General features: G+C 47.6%; 19 non-coding genes across 19 annotated transcripts; all 19 read right to left on the bottom strand.

Annotated features, from left to right (window-relative positions):
* Positions 1-576: 576 nt before the first annotated feature.
* On the bottom strand, positions 577-658 carry Trnas-gcu. Its single transcript has one exon. It is a non-coding gene; the product is annotated as a tRNA-Ser (tRNA).
* Positions 659-1497: 839 nt separating this feature from the next.
* Trnas-gcu lies at positions 1498-1579 on the bottom strand. Its single transcript has one exon. It is a non-coding gene; the product is annotated as a tRNA-Ser (tRNA).
* An 838-nt stretch (positions 1580-2417) lies between these two features.
* Trnas-gcu lies at positions 2418-2499 on the bottom strand. The gene has a single exon. It is a non-coding gene; the product is annotated as a tRNA-Ser (tRNA).
* An 838-nt stretch (positions 2500-3337) lies between these two features.
* Trnas-gcu lies at positions 3338-3419 on the bottom strand. The gene has a single exon. It is a non-coding gene; the product is annotated as a tRNA-Ser (tRNA).
* Positions 3420-4258: 839 nt separating this feature from the next.
* Positions 4259-4340, bottom strand: Trnas-gcu. The gene has a single exon. It is a non-coding gene; the product is annotated as a tRNA-Ser (tRNA).
* An 838-nt stretch (positions 4341-5178) lies between these two features.
* Positions 5179-5260, bottom strand: Trnas-gcu. The gene has a single exon. It is a non-coding gene; the product is annotated as a tRNA-Ser (tRNA).
* An 838-nt stretch (positions 5261-6098) lies between these two features.
* Trnas-gcu lies at positions 6099-6180 on the bottom strand. Its single transcript has one exon. It is a non-coding gene; the product is annotated as a tRNA-Ser (tRNA).
* Positions 6181-7018: 838 nt separating this feature from the next.
* On the bottom strand, positions 7019-7100 carry Trnas-gcu. The gene has a single exon. It is a non-coding gene; the product is annotated as a tRNA-Ser (tRNA).
* An 838-nt stretch (positions 7101-7938) lies between these two features.
* On the bottom strand, positions 7939-8020 carry Trnas-gcu. Its single transcript has one exon. It is a non-coding gene; the product is annotated as a tRNA-Ser (tRNA).
* Positions 8021-8858: 838 nt separating this feature from the next.
* Positions 8859-8940, bottom strand: Trnas-gcu. The gene has a single exon. It is a non-coding gene; the product is annotated as a tRNA-Ser (tRNA).
* Positions 8941-9778: 838 nt separating this feature from the next.
* Trnas-gcu lies at positions 9779-9860 on the bottom strand. Its single transcript has one exon. It is a non-coding gene; the product is annotated as a tRNA-Ser (tRNA).
* An 838-nt stretch (positions 9861-10698) lies between these two features.
* On the bottom strand, positions 10699-10780 carry Trnas-gcu. The gene has a single exon. It is a non-coding gene; the product is annotated as a tRNA-Ser (tRNA).
* An 838-nt stretch (positions 10781-11618) lies between these two features.
* Trnas-gcu lies at positions 11619-11700 on the bottom strand. The gene has a single exon. It is a non-coding gene; the product is annotated as a tRNA-Ser (tRNA).
* Positions 11701-12538: 838 nt separating this feature from the next.
* Trnas-gcu lies at positions 12539-12620 on the bottom strand. Its single transcript has one exon. It is a non-coding gene; the product is annotated as a tRNA-Ser (tRNA).
* An 838-nt stretch (positions 12621-13458) lies between these two features.
* Trnas-gcu lies at positions 13459-13540 on the bottom strand. The gene has a single exon. It is a non-coding gene; the product is annotated as a tRNA-Ser (tRNA).
* Positions 13541-14378: 838 nt separating this feature from the next.
* Positions 14379-14460, bottom strand: Trnas-gcu. Its single transcript has one exon. It is a non-coding gene; the product is annotated as a tRNA-Ser (tRNA).
* An 838-nt stretch (positions 14461-15298) lies between these two features.
* Positions 15299-15380, bottom strand: Trnas-gcu. Its single transcript has one exon. It is a non-coding gene; the product is annotated as a tRNA-Ser (tRNA).
* An 838-nt stretch (positions 15381-16218) lies between these two features.
* Positions 16219-16300, bottom strand: Trnas-gcu. The gene has a single exon. It is a non-coding gene; the product is annotated as a tRNA-Ser (tRNA).
* An 838-nt stretch (positions 16301-17138) lies between these two features.
* Trnas-gcu lies at positions 17139-17220 on the bottom strand. The gene has a single exon. It is a non-coding gene; the product is annotated as a tRNA-Ser (tRNA).
* Positions 17221-27155: the final 9935 nt, after the last annotated feature.

Genomic DNA, 27155 nt, shown 5'->3' with positions numbered 1-27155 from the left:
GAAAGGTGTTGTGCATACTTTTCCACGACTTACTGCAACGAAACGTACAGCTCGATACGCTACACTGATATTGCTAGCTAGGTTTTGACGTTCCCCGTAGCCCAAGATTGTCCTGCTGTTTGCGATGGAGCTTGGTGTTTGGGCGGCCACTGGCGACGGATGTCTGCAAAGTCAAGTCTCTCCAGTAGGCCCTGTCAAATCGCTTCTGTAGATGGCGGCCTGGCTTTAAACAAACTGTCGGAAGGCGACAGTTGTGCTACAGATGGATTATTATAGGCTTGATACGTTAAAATGACTGCGACAGGTATGCACTTAAATATAAATAACAACTCGTCGTTCGCAAATACCAACATACTCTTTGCTGGAACCGAAATTTGATTGGTTTATAGATCTCGAAATGATGTTTAATTCGAAGGGCATACGCTATGGAATGTTGTGCGCTTTCATCTGGTACGCAGTTTTGTCTCGTATTTCATACACACTCTATCTGCCACGTACACGCGCCGTTGTTACTACTGTGTGGCGTTTTGCACGGAGAGGGAGTGACCGCAAACGAGTGCCTTACGTAAAATTCTTCGACGAGGATGGGATTCGAACCCACGCGTGCAGAGCACATTGGATTAGCAGTCCAACGCCTTAACCACTCGGCCACCTCGTCTGCTGCAACTGCAGCTGTGTCTTTGGCGAGTGCTTGCCGAAGGAAGACATTTGTCGATTCGAAAACGCATTCAAAACATCGTACTGGGCCGCTGTTAACGTCTAATGCCATGCAGCAGTGCAGCCGACCAAGCTCCCACTCGCGAATCGTTTAATGACAGCATCCGTCCACGTCGATATCCGATCGGGGCAAAATCACCGACCCACTTATTTACTGCAGGAATAAGCATTGTATCGACATGTAGTGTCGTCTAATGCAATGAGAAAGGTGTTGTGCATACTTTTCCACGACTTACTGCAACATAAACGTACAGCTCGATACGCTACACTGATATTGCTAGCTAGGTTTTGACGTTCCCCGTAGCCCAAGATTGTCCTGCTGTTTGCGATGGAGCTTGGTGTTTGGGCGGCCACTGGCGACGGATGTCTGCAAAGTCAAGTCTCTCCAGTAGGCCCTGTCAAATCGCTTCTGTAGATGGCGGCCTGGCTTTAAACAAACTGTCGGAAGGCGACAGTTGTGCTACAGATGGATTATTATAGGCTTGATACGTTAAAATGACTGCGACAGGTATGCACTTAAATATAAATAACAACTCGTCGTTCGCAAATACCAACATACTCTTTGCTGGAACCGAAATTTGATTGGTTTATAGATCTCGAAATGATGTTTAATTCGAAGGGCATACGCTATGGAATGTTGTGCGCTTTCATCTGGTACGCAGTTTTGTCTCGTATTTCATACACACTCTATCTGCCACGTACACGCGCCGTTGTTACTACTGTGTGGCGTTTTGCACGGAGAGGGAGTGACCGCAAACGAGTGCCTTACGTAAAATTCTTCGACGAGGATGGGATTCGAACCCACGCGTGCAGAGCACATTGGATTAGCAGTCCAACGCCTTAGCCACTCGGCCACCTCGTCTGCTGCAACTGCAGCTGTGTCTTTGGCGAGTGCTTGCCGAAGGAAGACATTTGTCGATTCGAAAACGCATTCAAAACATCGTACTGGGCCGCTGTTAACGTCTAATGCCATGCAGCAGTGCAGCCGACCAAGCTCCCACTCGCGAATCGTTTAATGACAGCATCCGTCCACGTCGATATCCGATCGGGGCAAAATCACCGACCCACTTATTTACTGCAGGAATAAGCATTGTATCGACATGTAGTGTCGTCTAATGCAATGAGAAAGGTGTTGTGCATACTTTTCCACGACTTACTGCAACGAAACGTACAGCTCGATACGCTACACTGATATTGCTAGCTAGGTTTTGACGTTCCCCGTAGCCCAAGATTGTCCTGCTGTTTGCGATGGAGCTTGGTGTTTGGGCGGCCACTGGCGACGGATGTCTGCAAAGTCAAGTCTCTCCAGTAGGCCCTGTCAAATCGCTTCTGTAGATGGCGGCCTGGCTTTAAACAAACTGTCGGAAGGCGACAGTTGTGCTACAGATGGATTATTATAGGCTTGATACGTTAAAATGACTGCGACAGGTATGCACTTAAATATAAATAACAACTCGTCGTTCGCAAATACCAACATACTCTTTGCTGGAACCGAAATTTGATTGGTTTATAGATCTCGAAATGATGTTTAATTCGAAGGGCATACGCTATGGAATGTTGTGCGCTTTCATCTGGTACGCAGTTTTGTCTCGTATTTCATACACACTCTATCTGCCACGTACACGCGCCGTTGTTACTACTGTGTGGCGTTTTGCACGGAGAGGGAGTGACCGCAAACGAGTGCCTTACGTAAAATTCTTCGACGAGGATGGGATTCGAACCCACGCGTGCAGAGCACATTGGATTAGCAGTCCAACGCCTTAACCACTCGGCCACCTCGTCTGCTGCAACTGCAGCTGTGTCTTTGGCGAGTGCTTGCCGAAGGAAGACATTTGTCGATTCGAAAACGCATTCAAAACATCGTACTGGGCCGCTGTTAACGTCTAATGCCATGCAGCAGTGCAGCCGACCAAGCTCCCACTCGCGAATCGTTTAATGACAGCATCCGTCCACGTCGATATCCGATCGGGGCAAAATCACCGACCCACTTATTTACTGCAGGAATAAGCATTGTATCGACATGTAGTGTCGTCTAATGCAATGAGAAAGGTGTTGTGCATACTTTTCCACGACTTACTGCAACGAAACGTACAGCTCGATACGCTACACTGATATTGCTAGCTAGGTTTTGACGTTCCCCGTAACCCAAGATTGTCCTGCTGTTTGCGATGGAGCTTGGTGTTTGGGCGGCCACTGGCGACGGATGTCTGCAAAGTCAAGTCTCTCCAGTAGGCCCTGTCAAATCGCTTCTGTAGATGGCGGCCTGGCTTTAAACAAACTGTCGGAAGGCGACAGTTGTGCTACAGATGGATTATTATAGGCTTGATACGTTAAAATGACTGCGACAGGTATGCACTTAAATATAAATAACAACTCGTCGTTCGCAAATACCAACATACTCTTTGCTAGAACCGAAATTTGATTGGTTAATAGATCTCGAAATGATGTTTAATTCGAAGGGCATACGCTATGGAATGTTGTGCGCTTTCATCTGGTACGCAGTTTTGTCTCGTATTTCATACACACTCTATCTGCCACGTACACGCACCGTTGTTACTACTGTGTGGCGTTTTGCACGGAGAGGGAGTGACCGCAAACGAGTGCCTTACGTAAAATTCTTCGACGAGGATGGGATTCGAACCCACGCGTGCAGAGCACATTGGATTAGCAGTCCAACGCCTTAACCACTCGGCCACCTCGTCTGCTGCAACTGCAGCTGTGTCTTTGGCGAGTGCTTGCCGAAGGAAGACATTTGTCGATTCGAAAACGCATTCAAAACATCGTACTGGGCCGCTGTTAACGTCTAATGCCATGCAGCAGTGCAGCCGACCAAGCTCCCACTCGCGAATCGTTTAATGACAGCATCCGTCCACGTCGATATCCGATCGGGGCAAAATCACCGACCCACTTATTTACTGCAGGAATAAGCATTGTATCGACATGTAGTGTCGTCTAATGCAATGAGAAAGGTGTTGTGCATACTTTTCCACGACTTACTGCAACATAAACGTACAGCTCGATACGCTACACTGATATTGCTAGCTAGGTTTTGACGTTCCCCCTAGCCCAAGATTGTCCTGCTGTTTGCGATGGAGCTTGGTGTTTGGGCGGCCACTGGCGACGGATGTCTGCAAAGTCAAGTCTCTCCAGTAGGCCCTGTCAAATCGCTTCTGTAGATGGCGGCCTGGCTTTAAACAAACTGTCGGAAGGCGACAGTTGTGCTACAGATGGATTATTATAGGCTTGATACGTTAAAATGACTGCGACAGGTATGCACTTAAATATAAATAACAACTCGTCGTTCGCAAATACCAACATACTCTTTGCTGGAACCGAAATTTGATTGGTTTATAGATCTCGAAATGATGTTTAATTCGAAGGGCATACGCTATGGAATGTTGTGCGCTTTCATCTGGTACGCAGTTTTGTCTCGTATTTCATACACACTCTATCTGCCACGTACACGCGCCGTTGTTACTACTGTGTGGCGTTTTGCACGGAGAGGGAGTGACCGCAAACGAGTGCCTTACGTAAAATTCTTCGACGAGGATGGGATTCGAACCCACGCGTGCAGAGCACATTGGATTAGCAGTCCAACGCCTTAACCACTCGGCCACCTCGTCTGCTGCAACTGCAGCTGTGTCTTTGGCGAGTGCTTGGCGAAGGAAGACATTTGTCGATTCGAAAACGCATTCAAAACATCGTACTGGGCCGCTGTTAACGTCTAATGCCATGCAGCAGTGCAGCCGACCAAGCTCCCACTCGCGAATCGTTTAATGACAGCATCCGTCCACGTCGATATCCGATCGGGGCAAAATCACCGACCCACTTATTTACTGCAGGAATAAGCATTGTATCGACATGTAGTGTCGTCTAATGCAATGAGAAAGGTGTTGTGCATACTTTTCCACGACTTACTGCAACGAAACGTACAGCTCGATACGCTACACTGATATTGCTAGCTAGGTTTTGACGTTCCCCGTAGCCCAAGATTGTCCTGCTGTTTGCGATGGAGCTTGGTGTTTGGGCGGCCACTGGCGACGGATGTCTGCAAAGTCAAGTCTCTCCAGTAGGCCCTGTCAAATCGCTTCTGTAGATGGCGGCCTGGCTTTAAACAAACTGTCGGAAGGCGACAGTTGTGCTACAGATGGATTATTATAGGCTTGATACGTTAAAATGACTGCGACAGGTATGCACTTAAATATAAATAACAACTCGTCGTTCGCAAATACCAACATACTCTTTGCTAGAACCGAAATTTGATTGGTTTATAGATCTCGAAATGATGTTTAATTCGAAGGGCATACGCTATGGAATGTTGTGCGCTTTCATCTGGTACGCAGTTTTGTCTCGTATTTCATACACACTCTATCTGCCACGTACACGCGCCGTTGTTACTACTGTGTGGCGTTTTGCACGGAGAGGGAGTGACCGCAAACGAGTGCCTTACGTAAAATTCTTCGACGAGGATGGGATTCGAACCCACGCGTGCAGAGCACATTGGATTAGCAGTCCAACGCCTTAACCACTCGGCCACCTCGTCTGCTGCAACTGCAGCTGTGTCTTTGGCGAGTGCTTGCCGAAGGAAGACATTTGTCGATTCGAAAACGCATTCAAAACATCGTACTGGGCCGCTGTTAACGTCTAATGCCATGCAGCAGTGCAGCCGACCAAGCTCCCACTCGCGAATCGTTTAATGACAGCATCCGTCCACGTCGATATCCGATCGGGGCAAAATCACCGACCCACTTATTTACTGCAGGAATAAGCATTGTATCGACATGTAGTGTCGTCTAATGCAATGAGAAAGGTGTTGTGCATACTTTTCCACGACTTACTGCAACGAAACGTACAGCTCGATACGCTACACTGATATTGCTAGCTAGGTTTTGACGTTCCCCGTAGCCCAAGATTGTCCTGCTGTTTGCGATGGAGCTTGGTGTTTGGGCGGCCACTGGCGACGGATGTCTGCAAAGTCAAGTCTCTCCAGTAGGCCCTGTCAAATCGCTTCTGTAGATGGCGGCCTGGCTTTAAACAAACTGTCGGAAGGCGACAGTTGTGCTACAGATGGATTATTATAGGCTTGATACGTTAAAATGACTGCGACAGGTATGCACTTAAATATAAATAACAACTCGTCGTTCGCAAATACCAACATACTCTTTGCTGGAACCGAAATTTGATTGGTTTATAGATCTCGAAATGATGTTTAATTCGAAGGGCATACGCTATGGAATGTTGTGCGCTTTCATCTGGTACGCAGTTTTGTCTCGTATTTCATACACACTCTATCTGCCACGTACACGCGCCGTTGTTACTACTGTGTGGCGTTTTGCACGGAGAGGGAGTGACCGCAAACGAGTGCCTTACGTAAAATTCTTCGACGAGGATGGGATTCGAACCCACGCGTGCAGAGCACATTGGATTAGCAGTCCAACGCCTTAACCACTCGGCCACCTCGTCTGCTGCAACTGCAGCTGTGTCTTTGGCGAGTGCTTGGCGAAGGAAGACATTTGTCGATTCGAAAACGCATTCAAAACATCGTACTGGGCCGCTGTTAACGTCTAATGCCATGCAGCAGTGCAGCCGACCAAGCTCCCACTCGCGAATCGTTTAATGACAGCATCCGTCCACGTCGATATCCGATCGGGGCAAAATCACCGACCCACTTATTTACTGCAGGAATAAGCATTGTATCGACATGTAGTGTCGTCTAATGCAATGAGAAAGGTGTTGTGCATACTTTTCCACGACTTACTGCAACGAAACGTACAGCTCGATACGCTACACTGATATTGCTAGCTAGGTTTTGACGTTCCCCGTAGCCCAAGATTGTCCTGCTGTTTGCGATGGAGCTTGGTGTTTGGGCGGCCACTGGCGACGGATGTCTGCAAAGTCAAGTCTCTCCAGTAGGCCCTGTCAAATCGCTTCTGTAGATGGCGGCCTGGCTTTAAACAAACTGTCGGAAGGCGACAGTTGTGCTACAGATGGATTATTATAGGCTTGATACGTTAAAATGACTGCGACAGGTATGCACTTAAATATAAATAACAACTCGTCGTTCGCAAATACCAACATACTCTTTGCTGGAACCGAAATTTGATTGGTTTATAGATCTCGAAATGATGTTTAATTCGAAGGGCATACGCTATGGAATGTTGTGCGCTTTCATCTGGTACGCAGTTTTGTCTCGTATTTCATACACACTCTATCTGCCACGTACACGCGCCGTTGTTACTACTGTGTGGCGTTTTGCACGGAGAGGGAGTGACCGCAAACGAGTGCCTTACGTAAAATTCTTCGACGAGGATGGGATTCGAACCCACGCGTGCAGAGCACATTGGATTAGCAGTCCAACGCCTTAACCACTCGGCCACCTCGTCTGCTGCAACTGCAGCTGTGTCTTTGGCGAGTGCTTGGCGAAGGAAGACATTTGTCGATTCGAAAACGCATTCAAAACATCGTACTGGGCCGCTGTTAACGTCTAATGCCATGCAGCAGTGCAGCCGACCAAGCTCCCACTCGCGAATCGTTTAATGACAGCATCCGTCCACGTCGATATCCGATCGGGGCAAAATCACCGACCCACTTATTTACTGCAGGAATAAGCATTGTATCGACATGTAGTGTCGTCTAATGCAATGAGAAAGGTGTTGTGCATACTTTTCCACGACTTACTGCAACGAAACGTACAGCTCGATACGCTACACTGATATTGCTAGCTAGGTTTTGACGTTCCCCGTAGCCCAAGATTGTCCTGCTGTTTGCGATGGAGCTTGGTGTTTGGGCGGCCACTGGCGACGGATGTCTGCAAAGTCAAGTCTCTCCAGTAGGCCCTGTCAAATCGCTTCTGTAGATGGCGGCCTGGCTTTAAACAAACTGTCGGAAGGCGACAGTTGTGCTACAGATGGATTATTATAGGCTTGATACGTTAAAATGACTGCGACAGGTATGCACTTAAATATAAATAACAACTCGTCGTTCGCAAATACCAACATACTCTTTGCTAGAACCGAAATTTGATTGGTTTATAGATCTCGAAATGATGTTTAATTCGAAGGGCATACGCTATGGAATGTTGTGCGCTTTCATCTGGTACGCAGTTTTGTCTCGTATTTCATACACACTCTATCTGCCACGTACACGCGCCGTTGTTACTACTGTGTGGCGTTTTGCACGGAGAGGGAGTGACCGCAAACGAGTGCCTTACGTAAAATTCTTCGACGAGGATGGGATTCGAACCCACGCGTGCAGAGCACATTGGATTAGCAGTCCAACGCCTTAACCACTCGGCCACCTCGTCTGCTGCAACTGCAGCTGTGTCTTTGGCGAGTGCTTGCCGAAGGAAGACATTTGTCGATTCGAAAACGCATTCAAAACATAGTACTGGGCCGCTGTTAACGTCTAATGCCATGCAGCAGTGCAGCCGACCAAGCTCCCACTCGCGAATCGTTTAATGACAGCATCCGTCCACGTCGATATCCGATCGGGGCAAAATCACCGACCCACTTATTTACTGCAGGAATAAGCATTGTATCGACATGTAGTGTCGTGTAATGCAATGAGAAAGGTGTTGTGCATACTTTTCCACGACTTACTGCAACTAAACGTACAGCTCGATACGCTACACTGATATTGCTAGCTAGGTTTTGACGTTCCCCGTAGCCCAAGATTGTCCTGCTGTTTGCGATGGAGCTTGGTGTTTGGGCGGCCACTGGCGACGGATGTCTGCAAAGTCAAGTCTCTCCAGTAGGCCCTGTCAAATCGCTTCTGTAGATGGCGGCCTGGCTTTAAACAAACTATCGGAAGGCGACAGTTGTGCTACAGATGGATTATTATAGGCTTGATACGTTAAAATGACTGCGACAGGTATGCACTTAAATATAAATAACAACTCGTCGTTCGCAAATACCAACATACTCTTTGCTGGAACCGAAATTTGATTGGTTTATAGATCTCGAAATGATGTTTAATTCGAAGGGCATACGCTATGGAATGTTGTGCGCTTTCATCTGGTACGCAGTTTTGTCTCGTATTTCATACACACTCTATCTGCCACGTACACGCGCCGTTGTTACTACTGTGTGGCGTTTTGCACGGAGAGGGAGTGACCGCAAACGAGTGCCTTACGTAAAATTCTTCGACGAGGATGGGATTCGAACCCACGCGTGCAGAGCACATTGGATTAGCAGTCCAACGCCTTAACCACTCGGCCACCTCGTCTGCTGCAACTGCAGCTGTGTCTTTGGCGAGTGCTTGCCGAAGGAAGACATTTGTCGATTCGAAAACGCATTCAAAACATCGTACTGGGCCGCTGTTAACGTCTAATGCCATGCAGCAGTGCAGCCGACCAAGCTCCCACTCGCGAATCGTTTAATGACAGCATCCGTCCACGTCGATATCCGATCGGGGCAAAATCACCGACCCACTTATTTACTGCAGGAATAAGCATTGTATCGACATGTAGTGTCGTCTAATGCAATGAGAAAGGTGTTGTGCATACTTTTCCACGACTTACTGCAACGAAACGTACAGCTCGATACGCTACACTGATATTGCTAGCTAGGTTTTGACGTTCCCCGTAGCCCAAGATTGTCCTGCTGTTTGCGATGGAGCTTGGTGTTTGGGCGGCCACTGGCGACGGATGTCTGCAAAGTCAAGTCTCTCCAGTAGGCCCTGTCAAATCGCTTCTGTAGATGGCGGCCTGGCTTTAAACAAACTGTCGGAAGGCGACAGTTGTGCTACAGATGGATTATTATAGGCTTGATACGTTAAAATGACTGCGACAGGTATGCACTTAAATATAAATAACAACTCGTCGTTCGCAAATACCAACATACTCTTTGCTGGAACCGAAATTTGATTGGTTTATAGATCTCGAAATGATGTTTAATTCGAAGGGCATACGCTATGGAATGTTGTGCGCTTTCATCTGGTACGCAGTTTTGTCTCGTATTTCATACACACTCTATCTGCCACGTACACGCGCCGTTGTTACTACTGTGTGGCGTTTTGCACGGAGAGGGAGTGACCGCAAACGAGTGCCTTACGTAAAATTCTTCGACGAGGATGGGATTCGAACCCACGCGTGCAGAGCACATTGGATTAGCAGTCCAACGCCTTAACCACTCGGCCACCTCGTCTGCTGCAACTGCAGCTGTGTCTTTGGCGAGTGCTTGCCGAAGGAAGACATTTGTCGATTCGAAAACGCATTCAAAACATCGTACTGGGCCGCTGTTAACGTCTAATGCCATGCAGCAGTGCAGCCGACCAAGCTCCCACTCGCGAATCGTTTAATGACAGCATCCGTCCACGTCGATATCCGATCGGGGCAAAATCACCGACCCACTTATTTACTGCAGGAATAAGCATTGTATCGACATGTAGTGTCGTCTAATGCAATGAGAAAGGTGTTGTGCATACTTTTCCACGACTTACTGCAACGAAACGTACAGCTCGATACGCTACACTGATATTGCTAGCTAGGTTTTGACGTTCCCCGTAGCCCAAGATTGTCCTGCTGTTTGCGATGGAGCTTGGTGTTTGGGCGGCCACTGGCGACGGATGTCTGCAAAGTCAAGTCTCTCCAGTAGGCCCTGTCAAATCGCTTCTGTAGATGGCGGCCTGGCTTTAAACAAACTGTCGGAAGGCGACAGTTGTGCTACAGATGGATTATTATAGGCTTGATACGTTAAAATGACTGCGACAGGTATGCACTTAAATATAAATAACAACTCGTCGTTCGCAAATACCAACATACTCTTTGCTGGAACCGAAATTTGATTGGTTTATAGATCTCGAAATGATGTTTAATTCGAAGGGCATACGCTATGGAATGTTGTGCGCTTTCATCTGGTACGCAGTTTTGTCTCGTATTTCATACACACTCTATCTGCCACGTACACGCGCCGTTGTTACTACTGTGTGGCGTTTTGCACGGAGAGGGAGTGACCGCAAACGAGTGCCTTACGTAAAATTCTTCGACGAGGATGGGATTCGAACCCACGCGTGCAGAGCACATTGGATTAGCAGTCCAACGCCTTAACCACTCGGCCACCTCGTCTGCTGCAACTGCAGCTGTGTCTTTGGCGAGTGCTTGGCGAAGGAAGACATTTGTCGATTCGAAAACGCATTCAAAACATCGTACTGGGCCGCTGTTAACGTCTAATGCCATGCAGCAGTGCAGCCGACCAAGCTCCCACTCGCGAATCGTTTAATGACAGCATCCGTCCACGTCGATATCCGATCGGGGCAAAATCACCGACCCACTTATTTACTGCAGGAATAAGCATTGTATCGACATGTAGTGTCGTCTAATGCAATGAGAAAGGTGTTGTGCATACTTTTCCACGACTTACTGCAACGAAACGTACAGCTCGATACGCTACACTGATATTGCTAGCTAGGTTTTGACGTTCCCCGTAGCCCAAGATTGTCCTGCTGTTTGCGATGGAGCTTGGTGTTTGGGCGGCCACTGGCGACGGATGTCTGCAAAGTCAAGTCTCTCCAGTAGGCCCTGTCAAATCGCTTCTGTAGATGGCGGCCTGGCTTTAAACAAACTGTCGGAAGGCGACAGTTGTGCTACAGATGGATTATTATAGGCTTGATACGTTAAAATGACTGCGACAGGTATGCACTTAAATATAAATAACAACTCGTCGTTCGCAAATACCAACATACTCTTTGCTGGAACCGAAATTTGATTGGTTTATAGATCTCGAAATGATGTTTAATTCGAAGGGCATACGCTATGGAATGTTGTGCGCTTTCATCTGGTACGCAGTTTTGTCTCGTATTTCATACACACTCTATCTGCCACGTACACGCGCCGTTGTTACTACTGTGTGGCGTTTTGCACGGAGAGGGAGTGACCGCAAACGAGTGCCTTACGTAAAATTCTTCGACGAGGATGGGATTCGAACCCACGCGTGCAGAGCACATTGGATTAGCAGTCCAACGCCTTAACCACTCGGCCACCTCGTCTGCTGCAACTGCAGCTGTGTCTTTGGCGAGTGCTTGGCGAAGGAAGACATTTGTCGATTCGAAAACGCATTCAAAACATCGTACTGGGCCGCTGTTAACGTCTAATGCCATGCAGCAGTGCAGCCGACCAAGCTCCCACTCGCGAATCGTTTAATGACAGCATCCGTCCACGTCGATATCCGATCGGGGCAAAATCACCGACCCACTTATTTACTGCAGGAATAAGCATTGTATCGACATGTAGTGTCGTCTAATGCAATGAGAAAGGTGTTGTGCATACTTTTCCACGACTTACTGCAACGAAACGTACAGCTCGATACGCTACACTGATATTGCTAGCTAGGTTTTGACGTTCCCCGTAGCCCAAGATTGTCCTGCTGTTTGCGATGGAGCTTGGTGTTTGGGCGGCCACTGGCGACGGATGTCTGCAAAGTCAAGTCTCTCCAGTAGGCCCTGTCAAATCGCTTCTGTAGATGGCGGCCTGGCTTTAAACAAACTGTCGGAAGGCGACAGTTGTGCTACAGATGGATTATTATAGGCTTGATACGTTAAAATGACTGCGACAGGTATGCACTTAAATATAAATAACAACTCGTCGTTCGCAAATACCAACATACTCTTTGCTAGAACCGAAATTTGATTGGTTTATAGATCTCGAAATGATGTTTAATTCGAAGGGCATACGCTATGGAATGTTGTGCGCTTTCATCTGGTACGCAGTTTTGTCTCGTATTTCATACACACTCTATCTGCCACGTACACGCGCCGTTGTTACTACTGTGTGGCGTTTTGCACGGAGAGGGAGTGACCGCAAACGAGTGCCTTACGTAAAATTCTTCGACGAGGATGGGATTCGAACCCACGCGTGCAGAGCACATTGGATTAGCAGTCCAACGCCTTAACCACTCGGCCACCTCGTCTGCTGCAACTGCAGCTGTGTCTTTGGCGAGTGCTTGCCGAAGGAAGACATTTGTCGATTCGAAAACGCATTCAAAACATCGTACTGCGCCGCTGTTAACGTCTAATGCCATGCAGCAGTGCAGCCGACCAAGCTCCCACTCGCGAATCGTTTAATGACAGCATCCGTCCACGTCGATATCCGATCGGGGCAAAATCACCGACCCACTTATTTACTGCAGGAATAAGCATTGTATCGACATGTAGTGTCGTGTAATGCAATGAGAAAGGTGTTGTGCATACTTTTCCACGACTTACTGCAACGAAACGTACAGCTCGATACGCTACACTGATATTGCTAGCTAGGTTTTGACGTTCCCCGTAGCCCAAGATTGTCCTGCTGTTTGCGATGGAGCTTGGTGTTTGGGCGGCCACTGGCGACGGATGTCTGCAAAGTCAAGTCTCTCCAGTAGGCCCTGTCAAATCGCTTCTGTAGATGGCGGCCTGGCTTTAAACAAACTATCGGAAGGCGACAGTTGTGCTACAGATGGATTATTATAGGCTTGATACGTTAAAATGACTGCGACAGGTATGCACTTAAATATAAATAACAACTCGTCGTTCGCAAATACCAACATACTCTTTGCTGGAACCGAAATTTGATTGGTTTATAGATCTCGAAATGATGTTTAATTCGAAGGGCATACGCTATGGAATGTTGTGCGCTTTCATCTGGTACGCAGTTTTGTCTCGTATTTCATACACACTCTATCTGCCACGTACACGCGCCGTTGTTACTACTGTGTGGCGTTTTGCACGGAGAGGGAGTGACCGCAAACGAGTGCCTTACGTAAAATTCTTCGACGAGGATGGGATTCGAACCCACGCGTGCAGAGCACATTGGATTAGCAGTCCAACGCCTTAACCACTCGGCCACCTCGTCTGCTGCAACTGCAGCTGTGTCTTTGGCGAGTGCTTGCCGAAGGAAGACATTTGTCGATTCGAAAACGCATTCAAAACATCGTACTGGGCCGCTGTTAACGTCTAATGCCATGCAGCAGTGCAGCCGACCAAGCTCCCACTCGCGAATCGTTTAATGACAGCATCCGTCCACGTCGATATCCGATCGGGGCAAAATCACCGACCCACTTATTTACTGCAGGAATAAGCATTGTATCGACATGTAGTGTCGTCTAATGCAATGAGAAAGGTGTTGTGCATACTTTTCCACGACTTACTGCAACGAAACGTACAGCTCGATACGCTACACTGATATTGCTAGCTAGGTTTTGACGTTCCCCGTAGCCCAAGATTGTCCTGCTGTTTGCGATGGAGCTTGGTGTTTGGGCGGCCACTGGCGACGGATGTCTGCAAAGTCAAGTCTCTCCAGTAGGCCCTGTCAAATCGCTTCTGTAGATGGCGGCCTGGCTTTAAACAAACTGTCGGAAGGCGACAGTTGTGCTACAGATGGATTATTATAGGCTTGATACGTTAAAATGACTGCGACAGGTATGCACTTAAATATAAATAACAACTCGTCGTTCGCAAATACCAACATACTCTTTGCTGGAACCGAAATTTGATTGGTTTATAGATCTCGAAATGATGTTTAATTCGAAGGGCATACGCTATGGAATGTTGTGCGCTTTCATCTGGTACGCAGTTTTGTCTCGTATTTCATACACACTCTATCTGCCACGTACACGCGCCGTTGTTACTACTGTGTGGCGTTTTGCACGGAGAGGGAGTGACCGCAAACGAGTGCCTTACGTAAAATTCTTCGACGAGGATGGGATTCGAACCCACGCGTGCAGAGCACATTGGATTAGCAGTCCAACGCCTTAACCACTCGGCCACCTCGTCTGCTGCAACTGCAACTGTGTCTTTGGCGAGTGCTTGCCGAAGGAAGACATTTGTCGATTCGAAAACGCATTCAAAACATCGTACTGGGCCGCTGTTAACGTCTAATGCCATGCAGCAGTGCAGCCGACCAAGCTCCCACTCGCGAATCGTTTAATGACAGCATCCGTCCACGTCGATATCCGATCGGGGCAAAATCACCGACCCACTTATTTACTGCAGGAATAAGCATTGTATCGACATGTAGTGTCGTCTAATGCAATGAGAAAGGTGTTGTGCATACTTTTCCACGACTTACTGCAACGAAACGTACAGCTCGATACGCTACACTGATATTGCTAGCTAGGTTTTGACGTTCCCCGTAGCCCAAGATTGTCCTGCTGTTTGCGATGGAGCTTGGTGTTTGGGCGGCCACTGGCGACGGATGTCTGCAAAGTCAAGTCTCTCCAGTAGGCCCTGTCAAATCGCTTCTGTAGATGGCGGCCTGGCTTTAAACAAACTATCGGAAGGCGACAGTTGTGCTACAGATGGATTATTATAGGCTTGATACGTTAAAATGACTGCGACAGGTATGCACTTAAATATAAATAACAACTCGTCGTTCGCAAATACCAACATACTCTTTGCTGGAACCGAAATTTGATTGGTTTATAGATCTCGAAAAGATGTTTAATTCGAAGGGCATACGCTATGGAATGTTGTGCGCTTTCATCTGGTACGCAGTTTTGTCTCGTATTTCATACACACTCTATCTGCCACGTACACGCGCCGTTGTTACTACTGTGTGGCGTTTTGCACGGAGAGGGAGTGACCGCAAACGAGTGCCTTACGTAAAATTCTTCGACGAGGATGGGATTCGAACCCACGCGTGCAGAGCACATTGGATTAGCAGTCCAACGCCTTAACCACTCGGCCACCTCGTCTGCTGCAACTGCAGCTGTGTCTTTGGCGAGTGCTTGCCGAAGGAAGACATTTGTCGATTCGAAAACGCATTCAAAACATCGTACTGGGCCGCTGTTAACGTCTAATGCCATGCAGCAGTGCAGCCGACCAAGCTCCCACTCGCGAATCGTTTAATGACAGCATCCGTCCACGTCGATATCCGATCGGGGCAAAATCACCGACCCACTTATTTACTGCAGGAATAAGCATTGTATCGACATGTAGTGTCGTCTAATGCAATGAGAAAGGTGTTGTGCATACTTTTCCACGACTTACTGCAACGAAACGTACAGCTCGATACGCTACACTGATATTGCTAGCTAGGTTTTGACGTTCCCCGTAGCCCAAGATTGTCCTGCTGTTTGCGATGGAGCTTGGTGTTTGGGCGGCCACTGGCGACGGATGTCTGCAAAGTCAAGTCTCTCCAGTAGGCCCTGTCAAATCGCCTCTGTAGATGGCGGCCTGGCTTTAAACAAACTGTCGGAAGGCGACAGTTGTGCTACAGATGGATTATTATAGGCTTGATACGTTAAAATGACTGCGACAGGTATGCACTTAAATATAAATAACAACTCGTCGTTCGCAAATACCAACATACTCTTTGCTGGAACCGAAATTTGATTGGTTTATAGATCTCGAAATGATGTTTAATTCGAAGGGCATACGCTATGGAATGTTGTGCGCTTTCATCTGGTACGCAGTTTTGTCTCGTATTTCATACACACTCTATCTGCCACGTACACGCGCCGTTGTTACTACTGTGTGGCGTTTTGCACGGAGAGGGAGTGACCGCAAACGAGTGCCTTACGTAAAATTCTTCGACGAGGATGGGATTCGAACCCACGCGTGCAGAGCACATTGGATTAGCAGTCCAACGCCTTAACCACTCGGCCACCTCGTCTGCTGCAACTGCAGCTGTGTCTTTGGCGAGTGCTTGCCGAAGGAAGACATTTGTCGATTCGAAAACGCATTCAAAACATCGTACTGGGCCGCTGTTAACGTCTAATGCCATGCAGCAGTGCAGCCGACCAAGCTCCCACTCGCGAATCGTTTAATGACAGCATCCGTCCACGTCGATATCCGATCGGGGCAAAATCACCGACCCACTTATTTACTGCAGGAATAAGCATTGTATCGACATGTAGTGTCGTCTAATGCAATGAGAAAGGTGTTGTGCATACTTTTCCACGACTTACTGCAACGAAACGTACAGCTCGATACGCTACACTGATATTGCTAGCTAGGTTTTGACGTTCCCCGTAGCCCAAGATTGTCCTGCTGTTTGCGATGGAGCTTGGTGTTTGGGCGGCCACTGGCGACGGATGTCTGCAAAGTCAAGTCTCTCCAGTAGGCCCTGTCAAATCGCTTCTGTAGATGGCGGCCTGGCTTTAAACAAACTGTCGGAAGGCGACAGTTGTGCTACAGATGGATTATTATAGGCTTGATACGTTAAAATGACTGCGACAGGTATGCACTTAAATATAAATAACAACTCGTCGTTCGCAAATACCAACATACTCTTTGCTGGAACCGAAATTTGATTGGTTTATAGATCTCGAAATGATGTTTAATTCGAAGGGCATACGCTATGGAATGTTGTGCGCTTTCATCTGGTACGCAGTTTTGTCTCGTATTTCATACACACTCTATCTGCCACGTACACGCGCCGTTGTTTCTACTGTGTGGCGTTTCGCACGGAGAGGGAGTGACCGCAAACAAGTGCCTTACGTAAAATTCTTCGACGAGGATGGGATTCGAACCTACGCGTGCAGAGCACATTGGATTAGCAGTCCAACGCCTTAACCACTCGGCCACCTCGTCTGCTGCAACTACAACTGTGTCTTTGGCGAGTGCTTTCCGAAGGAAGACATTTGTCGATTCGAAAACGCATTCAAAACATCGTACTGGGCCGCTGTTAACGTCTAATGCCAAGCAGCAGTGCAGCCGACCATGCTCCCACTCGCGAATCGTTTAATGACAGCATCCGTCCACGTCGATATCCGATCGGGGCAAAATCACCGACCCACTTATTTACTGCAGGAATAAGCATTGTGTCGACATGTAGTGTCGTCTAATGCAATGAGAAAGGTGCTGTGCATTCTTTTCCACGACTTACTGCAACGAAACGTACAGCTCGATACGCTACACTGATATTGCTAGCAAGGTTTTGACGTTCCCCCTAGCCCAAGATTGTCCTGCTGTTTGCGATGGAGCTTGGTGTTTGGGCGGCCACTGGCGACGGATGTCTGCAATGTCAAGCCTCTCCAGTAGGCCCTGCCAAATCGCTTCTGTAGATGGCGGCCTGCAGATGGATTATTATAGGCTTGATACGTTAAAATGACTGCGACAGGTATGCACTTAAATATAAATAACAACTCGTCGTTCGCAAATACCAACATACTCTTTTCTGGAACCGAAATTTGATTGGTTTATAGATCTCGAAATGATGTTTAATTCGTAGGGCATACGCTATGGAATGTTGTGCGCTTTCATCTGGTACGCAGTTTTGTCTCGTATTTCATACACACTCTATCTGCCACGTACACGCGCCGTTGTTACTACTGTGTGGCGTTTCGCACGGAGAGGGAGTGACCGCAAACGAGTGCTTTACGTAAAATTCTTCGACGAGGATGGGATTCGAAACCACGCGTGCAGAGCACGTTGGATTAGCAGTCCAACGCCTTAATTGTAACTTTAAGGGCCTCCCTTCTCCCCTTACAGCCCTCCTTGCGCTCTCAATGAATGCCTTCCTTGGCGATCTTCTTCAGCTATAGTCAAAAGAAATCAAAGTCTCCAGATTCTTTGGCGTCGTACAACAGTATACAAAAAGAATTCTATTTCTTCCGGATTACAAGGAGTTCATTGCTTCGTCTTCTTTGTAATATAAGTGCAACGAAAAATAGAAATCTTTCTCAAAACCAAGAAGAAAAAAATACCTCTTCCCCCAAAAAACAAATAATGAGGAATAAGAAAGAAAAGAATGCTTCAGGTTCTTCAAGCGCCATAGGCGAAATGATAACGAAAATAGTATTCAGTGTTGACGTGTACTTGGGAACTTCACCGTAGAAATGTTGACAGTAATCGCGGATTGACTTTAGAATCACCCAATTCCCTGTTTCTCAAACAGTATTTTTAACATGTTCCCAAAATCCCTCTTAATGTGCGGGAACTGGTGTCTTCGCCAATATGCCGTTTCCATATAAGCAGTAAAGGCAGTAATATTGTCTTCTCCGTGGTTAGTTATGACGTAATTGACAAAATGTCCCAGCATCCACATAACAGTATTGTTTTTCGTTTTGGGGTAATACCGTGTATCAGGCCACAGGAGGATATCAGTTGTATAAAGACTTTCAGTGCTACGTGTGAGCAGCGCCAATCGTTTCCGCACCCAATGCCAGTTGAACTGATGCCCGCAGCAAGTAAACCTGTGCCTCACAGTGTCAACGAATCCACATTTGAGGCAGTTGTCAGTAGCACTTAAGCCAATGCGGTTGAGTTTTTCGTTGGTTGGAATAAGATTGTGGACAACTTTATACCAGGCGGAAATCACATCGGAGGAATGAATTTTTAGGGTAATATTGGTCCACACTGCCGTCCAGACGATTCTTGGGTAGTGCAATTCAATTGTATTTGGAGCTTCGTACTTCTGCCACTGAGCAAGTAAGAACACTGTCGTGAGACAAGGACTTGTGAAAACACTGGCACCTAAGTAACTCATTTCGAGGTAATAAACACCGACATGTTGCAATTGAAAGTTGAGTTTCCCGATGTCAATTGGCGGTTTCATACATTTCGGGCGAACAATGCGAAACAGCTTCGATGTGATAGTATGGGGCATCGTGGTAATTATCACAGTTGGTCGTTTTATATAGAGTGCTGTCGCCTTTCGACGGATATCATTGAGTTGCAGGCCCCCAGCTTGCACTGACTTAGACAGTGTGGTAAAGGTTAACTTAAAAATATGACCGAGCCACACAAACCTGCTGGACAAACGCATGATCTTATGGGCTTGCATTTTGGGAAGAGGGAACACCTGAGCGACATAATAAGCTTTACAGAGTATGTATGTATTCAAAATCCTGATCTTCTGGAGGATATATGTCGATCGCCAGGTGTTTTCCACTATAGCTCCCTGTATTCGATTGGCAGTAAGTTTCCAGTTTTTAGCTGCCATACGTAAGGGACACCTATCGATGATGATTCCCAGAGCAACATGTTGTTCGACGATCTGCGCCCACGGTATAGCAAGAGATTCGAAGCCCCGTAAGCTTAGAACCTTACATTTACCCTCACTGAGTTTCGCCCCAGAAGCAGTGCTGTAAGTATCAATCTCAGCCCGCAATTGGGCCACTTCAGACTCATGACGTAGGATAACAGCAACATCATCGGCGTAAGCCCTCACAGTAAGATTGCTCCCTAAGACAGAAAGGCCAGCTAATGTGATACACAATCCCTGCAGAAATGGCTCGAGCGACAAAACAAAGAGCGACATCGACAGCGGACTGCCTCGCGGTACACCTCGTCGTATACTAACAGCTTGTGTCAGCTGACCGTTAACGGTGATCCTAGCAGTAATGTCTGTTATCATATTCCGAATGACTGCCACAGCTCGGTCTTCGAGTCCAATTCGTTGCAGGATGCGTTCTAAATTGTGATGACTAACGCGGTCAAAAGCTTTGCAAAAGTCAAGACAAAGGAAAGCACATTTGATGTTGGTTACGGCCGCTACTGAAATAACGTCTCTGTACTCCGCAACCGGAGTCATAATGGATCTCCCTGGAAGGCAAGACTGATGTGAATGAATAACTTTCCCAAGGATGGGGGTCATTCTGCTATTAATCGCTCGGGCAATCGTTTTATAATCAAAGTTCAATAATGTGATTGGACGGAGATTATCAACTCGCTTGTGTCCAGTTCTCTTCGGGACTAAAACAATTCTACCCACTTTGAACTCGGCAGGAAGAGGACCTCCACTCATGACTTCATTAACAATTTCAGTAAAAGTACCACCAAGGACATTCCAGAATTTGATATAAAATTCCTTGGGCAAACCATCAGGACCAGGCGATTTAAAGGAAGGCGACTTGGAGATCAAGGCTAAAACTTCCTCGGGAATGAAATCCGATAAAATGTCGACTTTGTCAGCAGGAGTAATCGCCCTATCAAAAACATTGACAGCGGGTTCATTGACAATCTCACTGGAATACAATCGTTGGAAATGTTGGTGAATTTCACTAATAACGGCCGCTTGAGTAGAGAGTAATTCCCCATTATCTCTTTCCAAAACATCAATGAAAGCCCGGCGGCGGCGTGATAAATGCTTGAATAAATGGTACATAGATGTCATTTCGTCGGCTAAAACAGATTTAGGTTTGGATTTAACTTTCAGACCTTCCAATTGTTGACGCTTCAAGCTGACAAGTTTAGCCTTGACACGTTGAATTGATGGAAAGTTAGTGTTGGTTGCAGTGGATGAATCACACAGTTGTCGCAGCACAGTGTAGTAAAACTCAAAGGTCCTCTTGCAGGCGCGTGCTTTCTGAGCACTATAATAAATGAGACTTTTTCGAAGCTTTGGTTTCGCAACAGTGGTCCACCAGATCGCTTTGGTCGGATAAAAAGTGATGGAACGCAAACAAGTTTCCCACACATGCCTGATAACGTCAAATAATTCAGCGTCCGCCAGATGCGATATGTTTAACATCCACGGGGAACGAAATAATTTGGTAGGCTGTCGATTTAAGTGAACTGTTGCCGTAAAAGCGCAATGGTCGGTAAAACTAGCCGGGATTACGTCAACCGCTAGGAGTCTGTCACTGATACAGTCCGATAGATAAATTCTATCCAGACGGCTGCATGAAGTAACGGTGAAAAAAGTGAATTTAACTAAAGTGGGCTACTTCAGTTCCCAAGTATCTTTCAGCTTAATATTCTTAACGAGCTCGTGCAGTTCTTTACAGTAGTTAAAATGAGGGGACTGATCGTTTTTACGTAGAACACAGTTGAAGTCACCTCCTATTATCAGGTTTTGAGGACTTCTCCTCAACAGATACGTAACATCCTCCTTATAAAAACGTGACCGTTCGAATTTGTTGCTGTTGTCTGACGGGGCATACAAGTTAACAAGGGTTACATCAAAAATTTTACAGCTCACTCCTCGGCCGGAATCTAGAAACTCGATCTCCCCAACTGGAATACCTTCCCGTAATAAAAGTGCGGTACCTGTACTTTCCTCAGGAGCAACGTTTGCTATGGTTTTAAAACCAGAGATGAAGAGATTCAAAACAGTAACTTCCTGTAACAACACAATATCAGCGTCAGATTCGTATAGAAACTGCTGTAGTGCCGCAATTTTGAGATCAGATCGAATCTTATTCATGTTCAGGGAGACGAAATTGTAGGCTTGTGCCATTGTTACAGTGAGGTACGTAAAGGGTCACTAAACAACACTGGTCGCATTACAATGTCATAGAAACTTCGGAATGGGCTGCATTGTCGGGAGGATCACGAACAGTCACTTGGGTGTCGTTGGATTTGTTTTTCTTCCGTACTGCGTTGACGTTCGGTTGAACTTTGGTCCTACTACGTGCTCTGCTAGGGAACACATCGGCAGACGGAGGTGTGGGAGGGTCCTGAGTGACTTCGCAGTCCATAACGTGATGTGACGCCTCAGCCATCTGATCTGCAGAAAGAACTGACTCAGAAGGTGGACAAGTTTGTTTGTTGTCACTAGCACGAACTTCGTGTTTGTTTGTAGACGGACTTTGACTTCCTTCAGTTTGTACACAAGTACTGCCTTCCTCGTTATGCTTATCGGAAGCACGCGCTTGTTGTGATTCGGCCTGTGGTGCCGTCGCGACTTCAGGCGGCGTGCTCGGCTGTTGTGGTGCCAAAGCTGCCTGTACGTCACTCGGAATGACGTCAATAGCCGCATCGTCGACAGCTGCGTGCGACGGTTCAGAAAAACTTGAGTCAGTAACCGTAGCCGGCATCTCTTTTGGGACGTCGTGTTCTAATTCCTGGAGATTCTCGTCCGGACTATCAACATCACACGTTCGTCGCCGTTTGTGGCTCAGCTGCTGCACGTCAGATTTGGAAGCAGGGGTATCTGTAACCGGTTTTGAAGGAAAGGGTGGAAAGTCGGCAACAGGCAAACCAGGCTCCGGGGGCAATATTTCACTATCACTAGGGCGTTCGATGTCCGTGATTGGTACCTCCCTAACAAGATCGGCCAATGTCAATTTTTTACGCTGTTCCAAGGTACTTTTGAGAACAAATACACGTTTAGGGCAGTTCGTACGCAAGTGGCCAGTTTCATTACAAATAAAGCATGTGCCTGGTTGCCCACTGTACGTGACATGAACCTTATACCCACAAACAATTAGATGGGAGGGGATATCTTGCTTGACGTGCATTTCGACTGACCGGACGCCACTAAAACACTGTAACCGATGTTGACTAGACCAACGTTCGTTACGGATTTGCTTGACCTCCCCATACTTCGTCAAAATCTCACGTAAATAACAATTTTCAACTTCCGGCGGCAGGTTGTACACACGGACATTTTTGTATTCTACATCAGCATTGGATATGAGAACAGTACTCACCGAGGCGTCACGATGACGGAACTCAGCTCTGCTACCATGTTTTAACAGAATCCTCTCCAGTAACACAGGGCTTAACAACTTGACGAAGAAACAGTAGAGATCGGTGTCGTAATAGGCAGTATGAACCTGGTCAGACGTAATACCAATAACATCCACTATGACATCGTGATCTTCCATGGAACTCGGTTGAACATGACGTGTAGACTTGTCAAATTCGAAACACAGAGTACATTTCCTTGGGAACAAACTGGACGACATATCCACTTATTAAACGGTCGAGACCGCGAACACAAAACGACACAAAGCACTAAAAGCGAAGTGAAGTGACGGAAGCACAAGACAGCAAATCTACCAAACAACGTAAACAACGAAAGTAGTCACGGCTTGCACACGCTATTGCGGAGCGAAGGCACAACACGTGCGACCTGCACGGCGTCGCAAGCGGAACTCGCACTCGGCCACCTCGTCTGCTGCAACTGCAGCTGTGTCTTTGGCGAGTGCTTGCCGAGAGAAGACATTTGTCGATTCGAAAACGCATTCAAAACATCGTACTGGGCCGCTGTTAACGTCTAATGCCATGCTGCAGTGCAGCCAACCAAGCTCCCACTCGCGAATCGTTTAATGACAGCATCCGTCCACGTCGATATCCGATCGGGGCAAAATCACCGGCCCACTTATTTACTGCAGGAATAAGCATTGTCGTCTAATGCAAATGAGAAAGGTGCTGTGCATTCTTTTCCACGACTTACTGCAACGAAACGTACAGCTCGATACGCTACACTGATATTGCTAGCAAGGTTTTGACGTTCCCCCTAGCCCAAGATTGTCCTGCTGTTTGCGATGGAGCCTGGTGTTTGGGCGGCCACTGGCGACGAATGTCTGCAAAGTCAAGTCTCTCCAGTAGGCCAGATGGCGGCCTGGCCTTAAACAAACTGTCCACAAATGTTAAGGAACAGGGATACAGGGATGTTGTTTTTGTTTATTTATTTTCCATAAAGATCACTCTGTTAAAAGGAACATGTAGATCATTTCATGTTATAGTTTGTGCATTATATATGGAGCGGTGAGAGAAGCGTGAGGTTCATTATCAGCTGTCAAATGTGCACACCGACTGCACCAGGCACATTCCAACTGCGTGGGGGGTCGAGGAAGACTGCCTGAACATCGTTGGCAATGGCTTTCCGATAGAGTGACCATCTATGAACCTCATTGTGGGCTTGCTGCAAGAAATACCAAAAGTCGTGTCGCGACTTGGCAGCATCCCCATAGAGGTGCGCGATCGTCCAACCTTTGACCCAGATGATCGAGTGTGATTTAGTCGCCGGAAAGTAGTCACTCTCCGGATGTAAGAAGGAAGCAGGTGTAACATGTTGCGGGGTCACATGGAGGTAGCAAGCCACCATCTCTCTTCCTAGGAGCCATACGTCCTCCACCGTGATACTAAGCAGTGATGGTCGTCATCCACTTGGCGACATTTCGGGCATAATGGAGTGTCCACTAGTCCAATTGCATGGAGTCGTTGGTTGGCGTTGAACTTGCCACAAGCGACAGAGAACCACAGTGCCCGAACGAAGGTAGGAAGGAATTTTTGGTGCACATGTCTCCAAATCTTCGGCCAATGCAACTTGGGGTGTTTGAGTTCAATGACATTACGACTTATCCGTTGTAGCAGCCAAACGTAAAAATCCTTCGCGCATGGTGGTCTCGCGCGCGGAATCTCGTCTCTGATATAACTAAGTTCCACGATAAATGTTGATACATGCGCAAAATGTGACGTAATGTTGCCCACCGCCACCGGAGGTGTGAGGGACGCTGGAACTAGGAGATCCAGTAGGCGGGATGTAAGGGAATCACGCCCGCTCCGCCATTGCTTGTACATAGTGTCTAGAAGGAGCGCCGTCGCTCGGCAGTCAACATTCGTAAGTCCGAGTCCCCCCTTGTCCGTAGGGAGCGTGAGCGTTGCATATCGCACCTTGAGGGGCGACCCAATCATTACAAAATAGCCTAGTGCTGATTGAAGTCGACGTCCGAGCGTGAGTGGTAGGGGCAGGATCTGTGAAATATGCACCATTCGAGAAACCACATAAGTGTTCAGATATTCGACTCGCTGCAAAGGATCAAGGCGCCGTAGGTGATATTGTCGGACCATGGTACGTGTTGTCTGTAAAATACGTCGGTAGTTAACTGCCGCAGTATGTTTTACAGATGAGGTAAAGTCTATGCCGAGATAGCGGAATCGTTGCACATAAGGAAACGGACTGATTTCTTCCGGCGTAAGGCCCCTTCCAACCGGCATTGCCGCCGATTTGTTCATGTTCACTACACTACCCGCCGTCACACTGTGGTCCAACAACAGTTCAAGGACCGTCTTCACCTCTTCCTCAGAACGAACGAGCAGCAGGAGGCCGTCCGCATAGGCACGACATTTGAAGGTGTAGCCCCGCAGTTCCATCCCAGAAAGAGAATTTGTTAGCCTCCCAATTAATGGTTCCAACGCTATCGCGAAAAGCAGCATCGAAAGAGGGCAGCCCTGGCGAATGGATCGTCGAATTTGAATGGGCCCTGCTATACGCCAATTAACCTGTACCAAGGATTGTGCGGCCCCATAAATCCTTCTAATGAGACCAGTAAAACGGTCTGGAAATCCCATTTGTTCCAGTACAGCGTACAGATAGTTGTGGCGCACCTTATCAAAAGCACTGTCAAAATCAACCGCCACCATCGCCGCTTTAAGCCGGCACTCCTCCGTCAGCGCTATCAAAAATGGCTCTGAGCACTATGGGACTTAACTACTGAGGCTATCAGTCCCCTAGAACTTAGAACTACTTAAACCTAACTAACCTAAGGACATCACACACATCCATGCCCGAGGCAGGATTCGAACCTGCGACCGTAGCGGTCACGCGGTTCCAAACTCACGCGCTTAGAACCGCACGGCCACACCGGCCGGCCCAGCGCTATCACATCACGGCATTCGCCAGTAGCTGTTTGCACATTCACCGATCCACCCGGTGTCGTCTGTTCTGGAGAGAGAACGCTACGAATTAACATACGACATCGGGACGCTAGCAACCGTGCAAAGATCTTATAGTCGGCATTAAGCAGGGTGATGGGGCGATAATGTGTGACTGTAATTCCTGGCTTCGGTTTATGTACTGGCACCAAGAGGCCTTCTATAAAAGCCGGTGGAATAGGCGCATCGGAATTTAACATCTCGTTGTACATTTCCGTCCATCGCGGTGCCATTTTGTTGCGAAATTCTCGATAAAATTCAGCAGGAAGTCCATCAATGCCTGGGGACCGATTCAACGCGCCCTTTGCGATCGCATCATGTACTTCCTCGCAGCTAATGGCTTCCAGTAAGGTTCCCGCGGCTTCCACCGTCAGTGTACGGGAGACGCACATGCCTATACGTTCGAGGTCATCGACAGGGGCTGCTTCTTCCTGATAGATGTGTTGGTAATGGTCGACGAATGCAGAGACAATGTCCGCATGACGCGTCTCTCTTCGGTCTTCGCGGGTAATTAATTCCCGTACCAAAACGCGTCGTCGGTGCTTTCGTTCATTCACGACGTGGTGCATGGAAGGAATCTCGTGCATTATCGTATCGTGACATCTGGCGCGCACCATGGTTCCCTGAAGATGTTTCCGAGCTAAAGCCACTAGTTTAGCTTTTATCCTTTTGCGGTCGATCCAGACGTTCTGTCCCGGCGGACCATCGTCCAGGTCGCGCAGCGCTGCAAAATAAAAGTCGGTCGTACGGCGGCGCCATTCTGCCATCTCCCTGCTATATGAGATGAACGTACGGCGAAGCGCCGGTTTAGCAAAAGTCAGCCACCAATCAAGCTTCGTCGCATACCTTCCAACCCTTCGCTCGCACATCGTCCATGTCTCAAGGATCCGGTGACGGCATTCAGGAACATGTAGATGTTTCCACGGGGCTTACTGTTCCACACCTCTCTACGGGGAAGAAGCACCGTACAGATGTAAGCGCTGTGATCGGAAAATGCCAATGGCCAGCGTTCCGCGTCCTGGACATCATTTGCATGAGACCGTAACATATAAATGCGATCTAACCTGCTCGCCGAATGACTTGTCACGTAGGTGTATCCCGGTGCATCTCCATGTCGTAATTCCCACGCGTCACTA

This window comes from Schistocerca americana, chromosome 2, assembly GCF_021461395.2.
Source record: "Schistocerca americana isolate TAMUIC-IGC-003095 chromosome 2, iqSchAmer2.1, whole genome shotgun sequence".
NCBI lineage: Eukaryota > Metazoa > Arthropoda > Insecta > Orthoptera > Acrididae > Schistocerca > Schistocerca americana.
Note: the sequence above shows the minus strand (reverse complement) of the source record. Positions and strands in the feature narration are given on the sequence as shown.